The sequence below is a fragment of the Chiloscyllium punctatum genome, chromosome 9 (assembly GCF_047496795.1).
Source record: "Chiloscyllium punctatum isolate Juve2018m chromosome 9, sChiPun1.3, whole genome shotgun sequence".
Classification (NCBI taxonomy): Eukaryota; Metazoa; Chordata; class Chondrichthyes; order Orectolobiformes; family Hemiscylliidae; genus Chiloscyllium; species Chiloscyllium punctatum.
This window is the reverse complement of record NC_092747.1, coordinates 63,137,522-63,158,188: the sequence shown is the minus strand read 5'-3', so window position 1 is coordinate 63,158,188 and position 20,667 is coordinate 63,137,522.

Here is a 20,667-nt window from a genome sequence, read left to right as displayed (position 1 = left end):
TCGGCGTCTTAGTGCTTCCCTAAATTTTCGGAGAGAGCTGGAATGGCAGACAATGACTCAGAGCTGTGTGTCTGCAAGATAATGAAAAAAATAAATGTATCCACAAAAGCAATTGTCAGCCATGCATTAATGAGCTGGAGTGTTGACTGCTCTTGATGTGATGTTATTAATTTATATAATAGGTGTGAAGAAAAGCTGCTGTTCCTTCTTAACCTTACAACCATAATTCTGATTGTTGGCAGCTGCAAGTCTGTCATCTCTTTGATATTCTGCTGCCCGTGTTTTTTGTATGTGTTATCTTGCAAAATATTATGTCTTATCTTGTCCTGATTTTAAACAAGTGAAAAATAGGCAATTTATAGAATAATGAAAGGGATTTCAGGATATAAAATAGATAAGAATTAGAGAAATCAAGAGTTCTGGGAAGACAGGGGAAGAGACAGGTCGTGCCACGATGAGAGTTTTTCTGACTCATCGCGGGATATGAGTATGGTTGCTGTGGACAGTCTTTATCCCTGAAGATCAGAATGAAATGCCTTTTGAACTATTATATCCTACATAATTTGTGTTTATTCACAGTGCTATTAAATGTGGCAATTCCAGGAATTTGCCATTCCTTCAATGTTGTAAAGACAATATCATTCCAAATCAGAACGGTGTGTGGATTGAAATGAAACTTCTAAATGGTAGGTGTTTGATGTATCTGTTGCCTTACTCTTTCTAAGAGAGAGAAATCAGGAGTTTGGAAAGTACTGTCAGAGGAGTCTTAGTGAATTGCTGCATTGCAGCATGTGGATGGTACACAGCTGCCATTGTGCACCTGGAGTGAAGGGAGTGAAATGTTTTCAAAGAATGCAACACTGATCAGTTAGACAGGTTGATTTGACGTAGATGGAATTGAGTTCCTGGAGTGCTACCAGAGCTGTGCTCAACCAGGCAAGTGGGGAATATTTCATCACATTCCTGATTTGTGTTTGGAAAATGTAGAGCAAGCTTCGAGGCTTCTTGATTGGAGAGTTTTTCACAGAATAATTTCCAGCCTTTGACCTGGTCTTGTAATAAACAGTGTGATCCTGCTGAGTTTCTGGCTAATAGTGACACCTAGAGTATTAGGGTGTACGATTCAATGGCATTGAACCTCAAGGGGAAATGGACAGAATTACTCTTCTTGACGTTGGACATTACCTGAGCCTTTGAGACCTCAATGCCACTTGTCACTTCTCAGCCCTGTTTTATCATGTTGAAGAGATCATATTCTTCTATTCTCCTGAAGTACTGCTTCAAGTCCTTGGTATATTTTATGATTTTTTTAAAATCTAAGATTTATATTTTACTTTATTCATGGAAAGTGGGCTCACTAGTTAGGTCAGCATTTATTGCTGATCCCTAATTGCTCTGAGGACAGTTAGGAGTTGGCTCCATTACTATGGGTCTGGTGTCATATGTAAGCCAGACCAAGATTTCATTCTATAAAGGATGGTAACTAGGTAATACTTTTATGCAAATCAGCAGTAATCACATGATCACCATTAAACCAGTTTTCAATTTGGGATTTAATAAATTCAAATTTTACCATTTCCCATGGCAAAATTCAAGCCGATGTTCCTAGAACATACTGCATTTCTGGATCATTAATGACCTCTCCCAAATTATATCAAGATTCTGTTTGAGATTCTGCTCTCTTCCACCTCTTTCTAATGTAGAGCAAGCTTCGAGGCTTCTTGATTGGAGAGTTTTTCACAGAATAATTTCCAGCCTTTGACCTGGTCTTGTAATAAACAGTGTGATCCTGCTGAGTTTCTGGCTAATAGTGACACCTAGAGTATTAGGGTGTACGATTCAATGGCATTGAACCTCAAGGGGAAATGGACAGAATTACTCTTCTTGACGTTGGACATTACCTGAGCCTTTGAGACCTCAATGCCACTTGTCACTTCTCAGCCCTGTTTTATCATGTTGAAGAGATCATATTCTTCTATTCTCCTGAAGTACTGCTTCAAGTCCTTGGTATATTTTATGATTTTTTTAAAATCTAAGATTTATATTTTACTTTATTCATGGAAAGTGGGCTCACTAGTTAGGTCAGCATTTATTGCTGATCCCTAATTGCTCTGAGGACAGTTAGGAGTTGGCTCCATTACTATGGGTCTGGTGTCATATGTAAGCCAGACCAAGATTTCATTCTATAAAGGATGGTAACTAGGTAATACTTTTATGCAAATCAGCAGTAATCACATGATCACCATTAAACCAGTTTTCAATTTGGGATTTAATAAATTCAAATTTTACCATTTCCCATGGCAAAATTCAAGCCGATGTTCCTAGAACATACTGCATTTCTGGATCATTAATGACCTCTCCCAAATTATATCAAGATTCTGTTTGAGATTCTGCTCTCTTCCACCTCTTTCTAATCATGTGAATCTGACATAATACATCATATTATTTATTCCTCTCATTTTAATCTCATTACTTTATAGTTCCTTTTTTTCTCCTTATGAAGATCACCCTCAAGTCTCAGACTTCACAGGGTTAGTTTCCTAGTTCTTGGATAGATCTCCCTCACTTAGAGTCAGATGTTCAGCACAGAAACAGACCCTTCAGTCCAACTTGTACATGCCAACCAGATATCCCAACCCAATCTAGTCCCACCTGCCAGCACCCAGCCCATAACCCTCCAAACCCTTCCTATTCATACACCCATCAAATGCCTTTTAAATGTTGCAGTTGTACCAGCCTCCATCACTTCCTCTGGCAGCTCATTCCATATGCATACCACCCTCTGCATGAAAAGGTTGTCCCTTATGTCTCTTTTATATCTTTCCCCTCTCAATCTAAACCTATGCCGTCTAATTCTGGACTCCCCAACCCTAGGAAAAAGACTGTCTATTTATCCTATCCATGCCTCTCATGAATTTATAAACCTCTATAAAGGTCACCCCTCAGCCTCCTACACCTGAGGGAAAATAGCCCCAGCCTGTTCAGCCTCCCCCATAGCTCAAATCCTCCAACCCTGGCAACCATCCTTTTAAATCTTTTCTGAACCCTTTCAAGTTTCACAACATCTTTCCGATAGGAAGGAGACCAGAATTGCATGCAATATTCTAACAGGGGCCTAACCAATGTCCAGTACAGCCGCAACATGACGTCCCAACTCCTGTACTCAATAATCTGACCAATAAAGGAAAGCATACCAAACGCCTTTCAATGAGCTATGAACCAGCACATCAAGGTCTCTTTGTTCAGCAATACTCCTGAGGACATTACTATTAAGTGTATAAGTCCTGCTAAGATTTGCTTTCCAAAAATGCAGCACCTTGCATTTATCTAAATTAAACTCCATCTGCCACTTCTCAGCCCATTGGCCCATCTGATCAAGATCCTGTTGTAATCTGAGGTAACCTTCTTCACTGTCGATGACACCTCTAATTTTGGGGTCATCTGCACAGTTACTAACTATCACTGTTATGCTCACATCCAAATCATTTATATAAATGACAAAAAATAGTGGATGTAACAATGATCCTCGTGGCACTCCACTGGTCACAGGCCTCCAGTCTGAAAAACAACTCTCCACAACCACCCTCTGTCTTCTACCTTTGAGCCAGTTCTGTATCCAATTGGCTAGTTCTCCCTGTATTCCATGAGATTTAACCTTGTTAACCAGTCTCCCATGGGGAACCTTGTCAAACGCCTTACTGAAGTCCATATAGATCACATCTATCATTCTGCCCTCAAACATCTTTGTTATTTCTTCAAATAAAACAATTCAGTCAAATTTGTGAGAGATGATTTCCCATGCACAAGGCCATGTTGACGATCGTAATCAGTCCTTGCCTTTCCAAATACATGTAGATCCCTTTCCTCAGGATTCCCTCCAACAACTTGCCCACCACCGACATCAGGCTCACCGGTCTATAGTTCCCTGGCTTGTCCTTACCACCCTTCTTAAACAGTGGCACTACGTTTGCCAACTTCCAGTCTTCCGGCACCTTACCTGTGACTATCGATGATATAAATATCTCAGTAAGAGACCCATCAATGACTTCACTAGCTTACCACACAGTTTTAGGGTGCACCTGGTCAGGTCCTGGGGATTACTCCACCTATATGCATTTCAAAGCATCCAGCACTTCCTTCTCTGTAATATGGACATTTTAAGATGTCACCATCTATTTCCCTTTTATATCTATATAGATATTCTATATAGACATTCTATATCTTCCATGTCTTTTTCCACTGTAAAAACTGATACAAAATTCTCATTTAATATCTCCCCCGTCTCCTGCAGCTCCACACAAAGGCTGCCTTGCTATCTTTGAGGGGCCCTATTCTCTTCCTAGATACCCTTTTGTCCTTAATGTATTTGTAAAAACCCTTTGGATTCTCCTTAATACTATTTGCCAAAGCTATCTCATTTCCCATTTTCACCCTCCTGATTTCTCTCAAGTTTACTCCCACTGCCTTTATACTCTAAGGATTGACTCAATCTATTCTGTCTGTACATGACATATGCTTTCTTCTTTTTCTTAACCAAACCCTCAATTTCTTTAGTCATCCAGCATTCCCTATACCTATCAGCCTTTTCTTTTACCTGAACAGGAATATACTTTCTCTGGATTCTTGTTATCTCATTTCTGAAGGCTTCCCATTTTCCATCCATCCCTTTACTTGTGAACATCTGCCTTCAATCAGCTTTTGAAAGTTCTTGCCTAATACCGTGAAAATTGGCCTTTCTCCAATTTAGAACTTCAACTTTTAGATCTGGTCGATCCTTTTCCATCACTATTTTAACTCTAATAGAATTATGGTCGCTGGCCCCAAAGTTCTCCCCCACTGACACCTCAGTCACCGGCCCTGCCTTATTTCCCAAGAGTGGGCCAAATTTTGCACCTTCTTGAGTAGGTATATCCACATACTGAATCAGAAAGTTTTCTTGTACACACTTAAATTTCTCTCCATCTAAATCCTTAACACTATGGCAGTCCCAGTCTATGTTTGGAAAGTTAAAGTCCCTACCATAACCTCCCTATTATTCTTACAGATAACCAAGATTTCCTTACAAATTTGTTTCTCAATTTCCCTCTATTAGGGGGGTCTATAATACAATCCCAATAGGGTGATCATCCCTTTCTTATTTTTCAGTTCCACCCAAATAGCTTTCCTGGATGTATTTCTGGGACAACTCTCCCTAAGTACAGCTGTAATGCTATTGCTTATCAAAAATGCCGCACCCCTTCCTCTCTTGCCTTCCTATGAAATCTAAGATGTGAGCAAGTTTTGAGAAGATTTGTAGATCCAGAACTTCAACCTTAGCTAAGTTTGCTCACTGAGCTAGAAGGTTCAGTTTCAAATATTTCACCACCATACTTGGTAACATCAGTGAGCCTTCGGTGAAGCACTCGTGTTATGACCCACTTTCTATTTCAGAAGAAAAGAACAGGAAATGACATCACCAACCCAAGGAAACTTCAACACAAATAGAAAGCAGGTCATAACAACAGTACTTCACTAGAGGCTCACTGATGATGCTACCTAGTATGGTGACTAAACATCTGAAAACAAATCTTGCAGCTCAGCTTGCAAACTTACATCCAGATCTAAGAGGCTGTTCACTCTTCCTTTCTTCAGTCTCAGTGTTTGTCTCCTGGGCAGTTATACAATTAATATGAAAGAATTATGATTTTGTCGTATTATGCCAAGATCTTTTTCATGACATAATCTTGTTGCTATGCTTTTTTAATGAACATTCCACCTTTCAGGCTAGCCTGCCTTCAGGCTGTCACTCTGCCGAGACTCATGCTTCATAGCTTTGTTAACATTATCCAATGTGATGTCTTTTCATTCTTCTTTACGTCTTTTCACTAATGAAATTCCAAGTGATGTTTGATTAAAGTTTCTGAGAGCAGTAGGCAAAAGTTATGTTATCAATCTCTCCTCAACAATAACTCTAGTGATAATTGCTCATTTGCAAACTGTAGACCATTATCTAATATTACAGTGTACAGAATTCCATGCATTGAGATGATTTTCTTGAATGACCTTTCCCATTTTCTTCACATTTCACACTTGATTCACTATCTCAAGACAGTTTTGGAGTTTTTCTAATTTCCTTAGTTATTGGAAGTCTGTAACAGTTTGGTTTTCAGTATCTATTGTGACTTCATAGTTCTTTCATAGACTTTGTGCTGCACAGTAAAAGGTCCTTCAGCCCACCATGTCTGTGCAGTCATTAAGCATCTAATCATCCCAACCTACTTTTCCAACACTTCATCTGTAGCCCTGTATGCTATGATGTTTCAAATGCTCACTTAAATATTACTTAAATGTAATTATAGTTTCTGTCTCTACTATCATTTTAGGCAATCATTTTCAGATACCACCAATCCCACCCTCTCAGTGAAACAAGTACTTCCTCCAATTCCCTCAATCTCATACACCCTTTCCTTAAAATGGTGCCTCCTAGTTATTGCTCCCACTTCTCAGGGGAAATGTTTCTATGCCCCTACAAAACAAACAGTGAGAAACTTAACACAGAACTTTGTGATCTGCCATTGGACACAGACTCCCACACACAAACATTCTTTGATTATCACCCTCTGTCTCCTGCCCATAGGCCTATTTTGGATCCAATTCATTAAATTGCCCTGGGATTCACTGCTGTGACTCTAACTGACATCAAACCTCCAAAATACTGTGCATAAACTGATGGCATTTCCTGTCATTGTGGTCACCCAGGAGCATCCAAGTTTTCTACCATCCTATAGACCATGCAACACACAGAGCTAAACTTCCCTGACATACACACTCTCAATCTTAAATTTAGTTCCTTATATTAATTGTATTCACCTTATCATATCTTGAAGTAGTATATTGACCCTGACTTCAACTTTACTCTGGTGTTTCTGCATTAGTCCCTTCTTTGGGAAAAAAAACAAGCAAACAGTTTTAATTTAGAGCAATTTATAGACAGTCCCTAACAGCAGTTTCTTTACCAGCCAATGAACATGCACATTTACTGTGATGTCATTTCTTCTCAGTTTTAGTGCATGCTAGTTCCCATCAGCTGTATCCTGTTTCTCTACTCAGTTGTTGTTGTAAGTCAATTTTTCGCAATTAAGCATTTCTCCAAAAACACACTTTTAAAAAAAATATCACAGTCAACCCATTAATTCCCTTTGATTGTCACTGTCTGATTTTCAATTTTATCAGTAGTTCTCCCAAAGTTGCAGCTGTTATACCAGACTTCTACTGTCTCCTGAGTGCCATATGCTACCTCCTCTCTCATTGCTGTATACTGGGTCTCCCTCTATCCTCTGCCATCTCCTCTCACTGCTGTATACTGGGCCTCCCTTTATCCTCTGCTGTCTCCTCTCACTGCTGTTCACTGGGTCTCACTCTATCCTCTGCTGTCTCCTCTCACTGCTGTTCACTGGGTCTCACTCTATCCCTGCTGTCTCCTTTCACTGCTGTTCACTGGGTCTCACTCTGTCCTCTGCTGTCTCCTCTCACTGCTGTTCACTGGGTCTCACTCTATCCCCTGCTGTCTCCTTTCACTGCTGTTCACTGGGTCTCACTCTATCCCTGCTGTCTCCTTTCACTGCTGTTCACTGGGTCTCACTCTGTCCTCTGCTGTCTCCTCTCACTGCTGTTCACTGGGTCTCACTCTATCCCCTGCTGTCTCCTTTCACTGCTGTTCACTGGGTCTCACTGTATCCTCTGCTGTCTCCTCTCACTGCTGTACACTGGGTCTCACTATATCCTCTGCTGTCTCCTGTCACTGCTGTATATTGGGGCTCACTCTATCCTCTGCTGTCTCCAATCACTGCTGTGCACTCGGTTCAGTGTATCCTCTGCTGCCTTCACTCTCACTGCTGTAAATGAATTTGAGGTGCTGGGTCTCTGATTCCAAGTCTCAGTGTAGCCTCTCATTTGGTTGGGTTTTGTGCCCTAGAAATATTATTCACATTTTTTGCAAACTTGTGCTTCCTGTTAAATGTTAGACCTTCCTTCTAAATCACTTTCATGATCCTTGGTAGTTGGTAATGCTTTTCTTCAGCTTGATGAGCTTTTTAAATGCTTTCTTGTGTGGGAGATATACAAAATTGCCTTTCCAAATTTACTTTTTCTTTCCATGTTGTTTTATTTTCCTCCTTTATTGAATACCCTGTCCTGCCACTGAAGATGAGCATGCTTCACAATCTGTCTGGCTTTCTTTAGTGCCAAATCCTGTCTAGTCTGTAAAAGGTCTAACATATGAATCTTCCACCATGATTCAGTCGCAAGTTGATTCAAGGCAGAATCCCGAATATAAGGAATTGTCTGCTGGCTGGTAAAGACAATCCACAGATCTCTGCTTTTTTTTTTAAATTTTGCATGCTTTATTATCTACATACTGAAATACATATCAAACACCCTTAACATTTTTTCAGCTGACACTGCATTTTCATTAATGCCATCTGATACAGAAATGCTCTGGTCTAGTCCTTTTTTGCCTTAAGCCTGAATCTGTTCTATAATCTCTGTAACTGTTTTCCAAATCTCCCATTCCTGAATTTGTTGCAGTCCATCAATCAGATGGGATGGTTCAGAGTGGAGGATGAACCTCCATTCCTTGGCTAAGTTCGAGATTTGCACCTTCACCTGTGAATGCATTTATCCCACTGTACGCTGCTTTGTGCTGGTGCTCACCACTGTCTGATCTCCAGGTTTTTTTTCTCATGTCTTGTACTTACAAAGTCCCTTCATGTACTGGTGAAACTTGGAATATTTTCTCTCTTTCTTCTTGAGATTGAGGTTCACTTCAGGAGATGCATTTAACACCTGCTTTTTTCCATTAATGCTGCTTTTTCTGCCAACATATTTTGTCATATGTATAGGTTCTGAAACTGTAGTTTCCCAAAGTACTGCTTCTTGAGTCCATGTTACATTATTCAAGAACTATTTTTGATCTTGGTAAATACACACATTATCTCCAATCAAGTTTGAGCTTCTGTTTCCTTCCAGTTATCTCTGCATAATCATGTGACAATGACATCATTGAGATCATTAGACAAAAGCATAGTGTACATTCTTCTGCTGTTAATCCCAAGATTTTCCAAGCCCAAGCCTGACATTGTTCTAGCCTTGAGGGTAACGAGTGTTTCAGGTTGGACCTGGTCCTGAATTTATCTGTGAACTTTACAACTTTGGACCGTATGGAGAGAGGCTCATTGATGAAATAGTTAAAGATGGTTGGCCTTAGGCACTGCCCCCATTTCCTGTTATGATGTCCTTGGCTTGGATTGATTACCTCCAACAACTGGAACCATCTTCCTTTGAACACAAGGATGAGCATTTTAAATTTTAAGGCACTGGAGAGCTTGGAGCTCATTGGATCGACAAGCGCAGTGGAATTAGATATGATGTGTCAGTGGAATTAGATATGATGATGCAAAACTGAAGATTGAAGCTGGCCAAGATAGCGTTGGGAGTCTGATGTGACTGACAGAGAATGGTACAGAACACAAGGTTGTGAACAGTGGTCAGAAATACAGTTGTGATGAGTTACATCATTACTCATTCTTAACTAATTAATCTACAAGGTTTTGGAATTATTTCACTTTGGCATTTCTGCATCTTTGAGGTTACAGTTCACCAAAATGCATGCAAAGTATTACAGAGTTATTTGTTGTTCAAGGCCTCAGTGCTACAGTGGGCGCACAGAGAGGGGAGCCGGAAGGTAAGCGGAGACCAGTTTAAGTTAACGTTTTTCTTTTCGCAGTCTGTGTTTTTTTTTCAACTAGGAATGGGAACTCGGAAGTCGTTAACAGAGGCTTCTGGGAAGGTAAGAAGTTTGAGTGGAGAAGGGGTGGTAAAAAAGGAGGGGGGGTGGCGTTGCTAATTAGAAATGGTATAATGGCTGCAGAAAGGCAGTTCGAGGGGGATCTGCCTTTGGAGGTAGTATGGGCTGAAGTCAGAAATAGGAAAGGAGCAGTCACCTTGTTGGGTGTTTACTATAGGCCCCCCAATAGCAGCAGAGATGTGGAGAAACAGATTGGGAAACAGATTTTGGAAAGGTGCAGAAGCCACAGGATAGTAGTCATGGGTGATGTCAATTCCCAAATATTGATTGGAGCTCTTTAGATCAAGTAGATTGGACGAGGCGGTGTTTGTGCAGTGTGTCCTGGAAGCTTTTCTAACTCAGTATATAGATTGTCCGACCAGAGGGGAGGCCATGTTGGATTTGCTACTTGGTCACGAACCGGGACAAGTGGGTGAGCATTTTGGTGATGGTGACTGCAATTCTATGACTTTCACCGTGGTTATGGAGAGAGATAGGTGCGTGCAACTGGGGAGGTTTTACAATTGGGAGAAGGGTAAATACGATGCTGCAAGATAGGTTCTGAGGAGCATAAATTGGGAGCATAGGCTGTCAGGGAAGGATGTCATTGAAATGTGGAACTTTTTCAAGGAACAGATACGATGTGTTCTTGATGTGTATATACCTGTCAGGCAGGAAAGAGATGGTCGTGTGAGGGAACCTTGGTTGAAGAGGGAGATTGAATGTCTTGTAAGGAGGAAGAAGGCTTACATAAGGTTGAGGAAACAAGGTTCAGACAGAGCGTTGGAGGGATACAGGATAGCCAGAAGGGAGCTGAAGAAAGGGATTAGGAGAGCTAAGAGAGGGCATGAAAAATCTTTGGCGGGTAGGATCAAGGATAACCCCAAGGCCTTTTATGCATATGTGAGAAACATGAGAATGACAAGAACGAGGGTAGGTCCGATCAAGCACAGTAGTGGGAGACTGTGTATTGAGTTGGAAGAGATAGGAGAAGTCTTGAATGAGTACTTTTCTTCAGTATTTACAAATGAGAGGGTCCATATTGTTGAAGAGGAGAATATGAAATGGACTGGTAAGCTAGAGAAGATACTTGTTAGGAAGGAAGATGTGTTGGGCATTTTGAAAAACTTGAGGATAGACAAGTCCCCCAGGCCTGACGGGATATATCCTAGGATTATGTGGGAAGCAAGAGAGGAAATTGCAGAACCATTGGCAATGATCTTTTCGTCTTCACTGTCAATGGGGGTGGTGCCAGGGGACTGGTGAGTGGCGAATGTTGTGCCCTTGTTCAAAATAGGGAATAGGGATAACCCCAGGAATTATAGGCCAGTTAGTCTTTCTTCCATGGTAGGCAAAGTAATGGAAGGGGTACTGAGGGATAGGATTTATGAGTATCTGGAACGACACTGCTTGATTAGGGACAGCTAGCACGGATTTGTGAGGGGTAGGTCTTGCCTTACAAGTCTTATTGAATTCTTTGAGGAGGTGACCAAGCATGTGGATGAGGGTAGAGCAGTGGATGTAGTGTACATGGATTTTAGTAAGGCATTTGATAAGGTTCCCCATGGTAGGCTTATGCGGAAAGTCAGGAGGCATGGGATAGTGGGAAGTTTGGCCAGTTGGATAGCTAACTGGTCGAAGTCAGAGAGTGGTGGTAGATGGTAAATATTTAGCCTGGAGTCCAGTTACAAGTGGAGTTCCACAGGAATCAGTCCTCTGCTGTTTGTAATTTTTATTAATGACTTGGAAGAGGGAGTCGAAGGGTGGGTCAGTAAATTTGCAGACGATACGATGATTGGTGGAGTTGTGGATAGTGAGGAGGGCTGTTGTTGGCTGCAAAGGGACTTCGCTATGATGCAGAGCTGGGCTGAGGAGTGGCAGATGGAGTTCAACCCTGTCAAGCGTGAGGTTGTCCATTTTGGAAGGACAAATAAGAATGTGGAATACAGGGTTAACGGTAGGGTTCTTAGTAAGGTGGAGGAGCAGAGGGATCTTGGGGTCAATGTTCATAGATCTTTGAAAGTTGCCACTCAGGTGGATAGAGCTTGTAAGAAGGCCTATGGTGTATTAGTGTTCATTCGCAGAGGGATTGAATTCAAGAGTCGTGAGGTGATGTTGCAGCTGTATAGGACCTTGCTAAGGCCACATTTGGAGTACATGCAGTTCTGGTCGCCTCATTTTAGGAAAGATGTGGAAGCTTTGGAGAGGGTACAGAGGAGACTTGCCAGGATGTTGCCTGGAATAGAGAATAGGTCATACGAGGATAGGTTGAGAGTGCTAGGCCTTTTCTCATTGGAACGGTGAAGGATGAGGGGTGACTCGATAGAGGTTTATAAGATGATCAGGGGAATAGATAGAATAGACAGTCAGAGACTTTTTCCCCGGGTACAACAGAGTGTTACAAGGGGACATAAATTTAAGGTGAAGGGTGGAAGGTATAGGGGGGATGTCAAGGGTAAGTTTTTTACCCAGAGAGTGGTGGGGGCATGGAATGCGCTGCCTGTGGGAGTGGCAGAGGCAGAATCTGCAATTTGAGAGGGAGTGGGTACAATCTGAAGTGACAATATTTCAGTTGAATAAAGGGAAATATGGAGCTATGAGGGAGCAACTGGCCAAAGTTCAATGGTGCAATACCTTAACAGGGAAGACCGTGGAGGAACAATGGCGGATATTTCTGTGTATGATGCAGAAGATGCAGGATCAGTTCATTCCTAAAAAGAAGAAAGATCCCAGGAGGAGACATGGGCGGCCGTGGCTGACGAGGGAAGTAAAGAAACATATAAGGTTAAAAGAGAAAAAGTATAACTTAGCGAAGATAAGCGGGAAAACGGAGGACTGGGAAGCTTTTAAAGAACAACAGAGGATTAGTAAGAAGGAAATACGCAGAGAAAAAATGAGGTACGAAGGTAAACTGGCCAAGAATATAAAGGAGGATAGTAAAAGCTTTTTTAGGTATGTCCAAGGCAAAAAAATGGTTAGGACAAAAATTGGGCCCTTGAAGACAGAAACAGGGGAATATATTACTGGGAACAAAGAAATGGCAGAGGAATTAAATGGGTACTTCAGATCTGTGTTCACTGGGTCAGACACCAGCAATCTCCCTGAGGTAACAGTGGCTGAAGGACCTGAACTTAAGGGAATTTCTATTTGCCAGGATTTGGTGTTGGAGAGACTGTTAGGTCTGAAGGTTGATAAGTCTCCGGGACCTGATGGCCTGCATCCCAGGGTACTGAAGGAGGTGGCTCGGGAAATCGTGGATGCGCTGGTGATTATTTTCCAGAGTTCAATAGAATCGGGGTCGGTTCCTGAGGATTGGAGGGCGGCTAATGTTGTGCCACTTTTTAAGAAGGGTGGGTGGGAGAAAGCAGGAAATTATAGACCAGTTAGTCTGACCTCAGTGGTGGGAAAGATGCTGGAGTCTATTATAAAGGATGAAATTACGGCACATCTGGATAATAGTAACAGGATAGGACAGAGTCAGCATGGATTTATGAAGGGGAAATCATGCTTGACTAATCTTCTTGAATTTTTTGAGGATGTAACTCGGAAGATGGACGAGGGAGATCCAGTAGATGTAGTGTACCTGGACTTTCAGAAAGCTTTTGATAAAGTCCCACACAAGAGGTTAGTGAGTAAAATTAGGGCGCACGGGATTGGGGGCAAAGTACTAGATTGGATAGAGAATTGGTTGGCTAATAGGAAACAAAGGGTAGTGATTAACGGCTCCATTTCGGAATGGCAGGCAGTGACCAGTGGGGTACCGCAGGGATCCGTGCTGGGACCGCAGCTTTTTACAATATATGTAAATGATATAGAAGATGGTATCAGCAATAACATTAGCAAATTTGCTGATGACACAAAGCTAGGTGGTAGGGTGAAATGTGATGAGGATGTTAGGGGATTACAGGGTGACCTGGACAAGTTAGGTGAGTGGGCAGATGCATGGCAGATGCAGTTTAATGTGGATAAATGTCTGGTTATCCACTTTGGTGGCAAGAACAGGAAGGCAGATTACTACCTCAATGGTATCCAATTAGGTAAAGGGGCTGTTCAGAGAGATCTGGGTGTTCTTGTCCACCAGTCAATGAAGGCAAGCATGCAGGTACAGCAGGTCGTGAAGAAGGCTAATAGCATGCTGGCCTTCATAACAAGAGGGATTGAGTATAGAAGCAAAGAGGTGCTTCTGCAGCTGTACAGGGCCCTGGTGAGACCACACCTGGAGTACTGTGTACAGTTCTGGTCTCCAAATTTGAGGAAAGACATTCTGGCTATTGAGGGAGTGCAGCGTAGGTTCACGAGGTCAATTCCTGGAATGGCAGGATTGCCTTACACGGAAAGACTGAAGCGACTGGGCTTGTATACCCTTGAGTTTAGAAGACTGAGAGGGGATCTGATTGAAACGTATAGGATTATGAAAGGACTGGACACTCTGGCAGGAGGGAACATATTTCCGTTGATGGGGGAATGCCGAACCAGAGGACACAACTTAAAAATACGGGGTAGACCATTTAGGACAGAGATGAGGAGAAACTACTTCACCCAGAGAGTGGTGGCTGTGTGGAATGCTCTGCCCCAGAGGGCAGTGGAGGCCCAGTCTCTGGATTCATTTAAGAAAGAATTGGATAGAGCTCTTAAAGATAGTGGAGTCAAGGGGTATGGAGATAAGGCAGGAACAGGATACTGATTAGGAATGATCAGCCATGATCATATTGAATGGCGGTGCAGGCTCGAAGGGCAGAATGGCCTACTCCTGCATCTATTGTCTATTATTGTCTATTATTGTCTATTATTGTCTATTATTGTCTATTATTATTATTGTCTATTATTGTCTATTATAATCATTGGTGACCTATAAGCGGCAATTGGATAGGTACATGGATAGGTGCTTAAGCTAGGACAAATGTTTGGCACAACATCGTGGGCCGAAGGGCCTGTTCTGTGCTGTATTGTTCTATGTTCTATTTAATATAGCTAATTCACAGTTGAGTGAGGATGTGCTTGGTAAGCACTTAAGTGTATTTAGATTTGTTCACGTTTCATATTTTCTCAAAGGCAAACACAACCTTTTGAGACATTGCAAGATAACATGAAGCCCATAAAACAGAACATTGGGAGATATCTATTCCAAATTCTCCATTTTTGTAGGTAATTCTTACTATTGCATATCATATTGGAGTGTGCAGGATGGAAATTTCAAGAAGAGAAAACATGCCTAGCTATTTCAGCCTAGTGGGCATGAACAATATCACTGTACTGGTCAGAATATTTTCTGTTTGTAACGTGAATGTTTCAAATAGAAATTAATGTTTAACAGTTCTTTTGTTTATTTTAATAAAGAAAACTGGTCTCATTTATTTTGTTCCATATCAACCTTAACAATTTTGTTTCTTCTTATCTTGCATATTCAATTAAAAACCAGCTATTAACCTGTATTCTACACAGCTGAATGATTCAAATGCTTTATTTCTGTGGCAGGTGGAGATGGTCAGTGTTATTCAAGATAAGATGGGCATATTTCCCCGAGGCTCCATGTGCTTCTCAGTTAGAACATTGTCAGAATATTTGCAGGAAGCTCATTTACATCAAAATTACAGTAACGGAGCCCAGACGAGATCACCCCCATTATTCTTCTGATGAATGCTGACTCAATTTAATTCTGAATTTGATTTATCAATTGTAAAATCTAAAAGCAGATTTATCCCTTTGAGTGCACACCACTGATTCTCTATTTACGAAAACTGGAAATTGTATTATGAGGGAGACTATATTGAATTATACTCTTATCGAGAGCATTATGTAACCAAATTATATGAAATATGAACAGGAGATTCCCCTGTAACTCAGTGATGTTTGATGTTCACCAGCCTGAAGCCAATATCAAGAGGCTTTCACCATCCTCTGGTGTGGGTATTAACTAATTGCTGTTGGTGAGTTGTGGCTGTCATGCGTGAAACTTCATTGGCAGCCAGCGTGATCCCATAGCAAACCGTGAGTCATACTGAGACTGGGAACGCGTTTGTATGGGTATATAGGAAGCCACAGCAAATACTCCTTTTTGTATGACCCTATACAAATCCTTCCAAAAATATCCCTTAGTTTTGTCCTTCAGTGACCACCATGAGTTTGTCTAAGGGTCAAGGATGTGCTTTCAGTTCCCCATATCAAAGTTATTTAGCAGTAAGCTCAGGATCATATAGAGAACTTTCTTCATTTTATTTCAGCTCGTTAGCTTTATTGTAAGACACTGTGATCTTTCTTGACTGAAGGACAAGACAGAATAATTTAAAATGGGACTGTAATCTGCATTTTAACTGTCAGGAAAGTGTATTGATCAGCAAAGGAATACCTGAACAGCAACAAGCATAAACTTTATTGCAATTATTAAACGTAACTTCTTCGAAGGAAATTTTACTTTAATCGTTTGTAGGTTGCTGGTATCACTGGTTAGGCCAGCATTTGTTGCACATCACTCATTGCCGAGAGAGCAGTTAAGAGTCAACCACATTCCTGTATGTCTGGAGTCATGTGTAAACCAGATTAGCTAAGGATGGCAGATTTCATTCTTTAAAGAGCACAGCTGATTAGATGGATTTTCACAACAATTGATGATGGTCACCATTAGTGCAGCTTATTCTTCCAGAATTTTTATTGAATTAAAATTACATTATCTGCTCTGGTAAGATCCAAACCCATATCCCTAGAACATTAGTCTGGGTTTCTGAATTACTAACCCTGTGACATTTCCACTATGCTCCTGCCCTACTTAAAAAGTAGAACATTGGAAACTTCTGTTGTGAATTATAGATTCTTAAATGACTGATTTTATTTCTCCATTGCACTTTGGGGAATACTATATCAAAATAACTGCATTGATGCGAACGACCCCAAATGAAGGAATGACCAAGATTCCACTTCTTGTAGCTTTCCCTTCAATGCAGCTTATGCAATTGAGGCATAAAACAAGTCTGCAAACAGTATTTCAAATAATGAGTTGAATTTTACCTTCAATAGTTGATACAGCAAAGAAATAAGTTTTGTGACCACAAATGCCCCATTATTCCCTATTTAAATACGGTATGATGCAACTACACTGAGCAGTCATGAATTTTATCTGAAGGTCGATCTCAGCTCTGAGTTCCCTGAATGTGATTATCATCAGCCAGACACAGTTCCATGAAACCTCTTTCCCCCAGGCTGCGTCCTTCCTGATAGTTGAGCTTCTCAGCACTCCTTTTCAATTGTCTCACCGATAACATCGTGGTTCATGGCTTTGCCCACTTTTGGGAAAACACCATCTCTTTCGCTTTTCTAAATTATTCACAAAGTTTTCTGGGTTTTAGAATTCTTTTCAGTCAGCATGCATTTTGCCTCCAAGAACATCTGTCTGTTTTTCTGCCAAACAAAAAGTCACCAGAGATTGTTTTGCTTCTCCTCACAGCTATTTTCTGTGATCCTCTTTCTGTCTCCTTCTGCTTTAATTTTTCTCTGTATCTCTGTGATTGACATGTTCACCTTCCAATTTCTATGCTTGCAGCTCTATTTTATCTGCAGCTCTTTGTGTTTTCTAGTCACAAAGCTTCTAGTCGAATTGTTTGCCATTGGTACCACATCCAGATCAATAGTTTCTGGGTCACATGACCTCGCAGTCCTTTCTCCACAAGAAAATTCCAATTGATTGCATTACAGTTGATGCAAACTCTTAAAAGTAATTTTCAAACAATCGTAAAAACAGATTTCACAGGCATTTCCAAGAAATTACAAGTTTTCCTAGCTATACTGTTTCTGACTAAAGGTTTATTCATGGATATTTAGTTTGCTTCTAACTTCTTATGGCTTCAGACACATTCTCCAATTTCAACCAGCCAAATTGAGAATTTCTTTGCAGAAAGCAATCAACTAAATGATAGCAAAATCAGCTGACCAAGTTCATATTTCAACAAATCCCACAAGCTGTTGTTGAAAGCACCCCCATCATTTCTTGCCTACAAGTGGAACAATGTGGCTATGTAGTGTAATCAGGAATTTTATCTGAAAGTTGATCTGAAAGCTGTCCATCTCCCACCCCCAACCACTAGTCATTTAAGGAAGATGAAAGGCTCAAACAAACTCAATATTTTCCAAGAGAAAATCGAGCTTTCAGTTCTAACTACATCATGGTAGAATGGTACAGTTAAAGTTAAATATATAATATTCATGATTCCTGATGAAGGGCTTTTGCCCAAAACATGGATTTTCCTGGTCCTCGGATGCTGCCTGACCTGCTGTGCTTTTCCAGCACCAAATCTGATTCTGATGAGTGATTTTAATCTTGACTTTAATCTCCAGCATCTGCAGTACCAACCCCTGCCTATCCTTTTGTTGCTGAGCCTATACCCTTCCCATTATGGGGAGCCCAAAGCTCTGATGAGATGAATGCAAGACTTACTGCAGTAACTGTTGGCCAGCTACAAATGCTCAAATTAATCCTAACGTAATCAGTGCGATTTTATACAAAAGCCTGTTGGGAGTTGACATTGTGACTTCCCAGCTAGGCAAAGATGATGGGATAAGAAGAGCTCAATTAAGGTGAGGAATGAACTCCAGATCTTAACAGAAATTTGGACAGTTTTGTATTTGCTCCAGCTTTCAAACATGTAACTCTTATTGGGAATAAACCTTTCAGCCTTCACCTCTGTCTAAGTCTTTCAGTAACTAATTTTGCAATAATATTGTGGGATATAGGTAAATTAGTGTTACTTCTGCAATTCTGCAATTCCATTTTACAAAGGAGGTGAACTCACACCACTGGGTAATTGTTTTAGTCAAGAGCTGAGTCAACAAGAATGGAAACGATGTGGAGGAAATGTAGAATTGTTTTTGTATTAGCTAAAATTGTATGTCAGAATGAAATGTGCCAATGAACAATAGTAGGCACGGTGGGCAAATAGATAAGATGTTGTGAGAGGATGAAGTTAAGCTAGATACGCCTGTACAAACAGTAGGTATAAACATCTGCTTCCCACTTTTACGAAAACACAGGAGCAAACCCCAATTAAGAGGGTCATAGGGATCAGAACGGCCTCGGGAAAGGCACAGATGAAGGGGGTAGATAATGATGAAGAAAGAATATGCCTAACAATGACCTATAGCAGGGTAAGGTCAAACAGCCCTGTGAGACCAGGAATAAGCATTTTATCACAGACAAGGCCGGATAAGGCAAGAGGCAAACAGAGGTAATGGGGGCTGGTCTTAGGGAAGTGGATGATGTAAGCAGGGGAGGGAGCAGTGTAAAACAATAGACATCAAATCATATAAATATTATGTATGAATTGAACCTGGTGTGTATGTCCTCTGCCTTTTTAGACACTGGACATCACACCCACTTGCAAGTGTAAAATGAATGACACTATTGATTCAGATCTTGTCTCGGACTGAAATTATTGAAGTGAGTGGGCTTTGTTTCTCACAATATTTTCCCTCTTGCTTATTTTTCTATGTTTACCTTTTGAAGATGCACTTTTCTTTGAACTAGTGTTTGAATTCCAGAGTGGGGGATATGCCAAGCCATGAGATTGCAGTTTGTGATTGAATACAATTCAACTGCTGCTATGGCCTTTGTTGGGATTTCAGGACTGTCTGTGCTGTTGTCATTTCTGGTGCCTTGAATGCCAAATAGTCTGTCAGGTTTCATTGCATTAGTAAACTTTGTAGCAGTTAGAGTCAAACATTGATCAGGGCTGAGAGTCACATGGAGTGAAGATGGCCAATTTTCTTTCCCTAAAGAACATTATTGAATTGGATAGTTTTTTTTTCTCCATTAACAGTTTATGGTCATTATTAGTTGAGCCTTTTTTGAAAAATTTACAGATTTTTATGAACTCAATTCAAATTAAAACTCATGCCGCGAGCATTACCCTATGTCTCTGTACCACTTGTTTCTACATCAGAACCTTGCCCTGCAAAAATATGAATGAAAATTATATCCATTATTTCATGCAAAACAGGAAATGAAGAGAGGATAAAATTAAACATTAAATTTAAGTAAGATTTGTTTATTAAAACAGGGAATATATTTCTGCAAAAAATAGCAGTTATTTGATGGCACATTTCAGGCTTCTTACCTCACCTTTTTGTGCTGTCCCACATCATTCAAAAAAACCACAGCCTTCCGGTACTTCTACCTAGCCTTTTAGTGCAGTCAGGGAGGTGGACCTGTTGCTGTACAGCATTATGCTACGTTGATGTCACATCGGCAGTGAGTACCAGCTGCTTAAGCAAAAAACACACGACATGTACTTTAAATGAACAGCCATGTCTCAAAGTACAAAAGGGAGTAGCTTTCAGTCAGATCAAAATGGAATGTTGTCAATCAGTCTGTGAAGGGCTGCACCCTAAGGTCAATCCAGGGCTTGGACACAGTCAGTCACTTGGGGAAGTTGGAGTCCGCATATCTGTATTCCTACAGTCAGGGGGTGGGCCACAGTCAATCCTGTAAGTCCAGTGCAACTAGTCAGAGGATTAGTAGTAAATCAGTCTGGGAATTGCACAGAGATATGTTGAGTTATCTGTTCACTCATCATTTGGAGCTGACTTTCCTAATCACTTAAGGGAGTGGGCCACTGTCGAACCCAAATGATGACAAGATGTTATGCTGTGCTGGGCATTAGGGAAAAAGTAGCACTCCCTTTTGGTATGGGCCCTTTGAGTGTGACTTCATTTCTGTAGCTGTGGTAATGATAGCCGATCAGTGATGATGTAAAGTCACAATTCATTTAAGATATACTCTGATATTCTGTTTCTAATGAGATGTCAGCCACGTATGTGCACCTAGAGGCTTCTACTTTTATTTTCTCCCTCAGAACCTG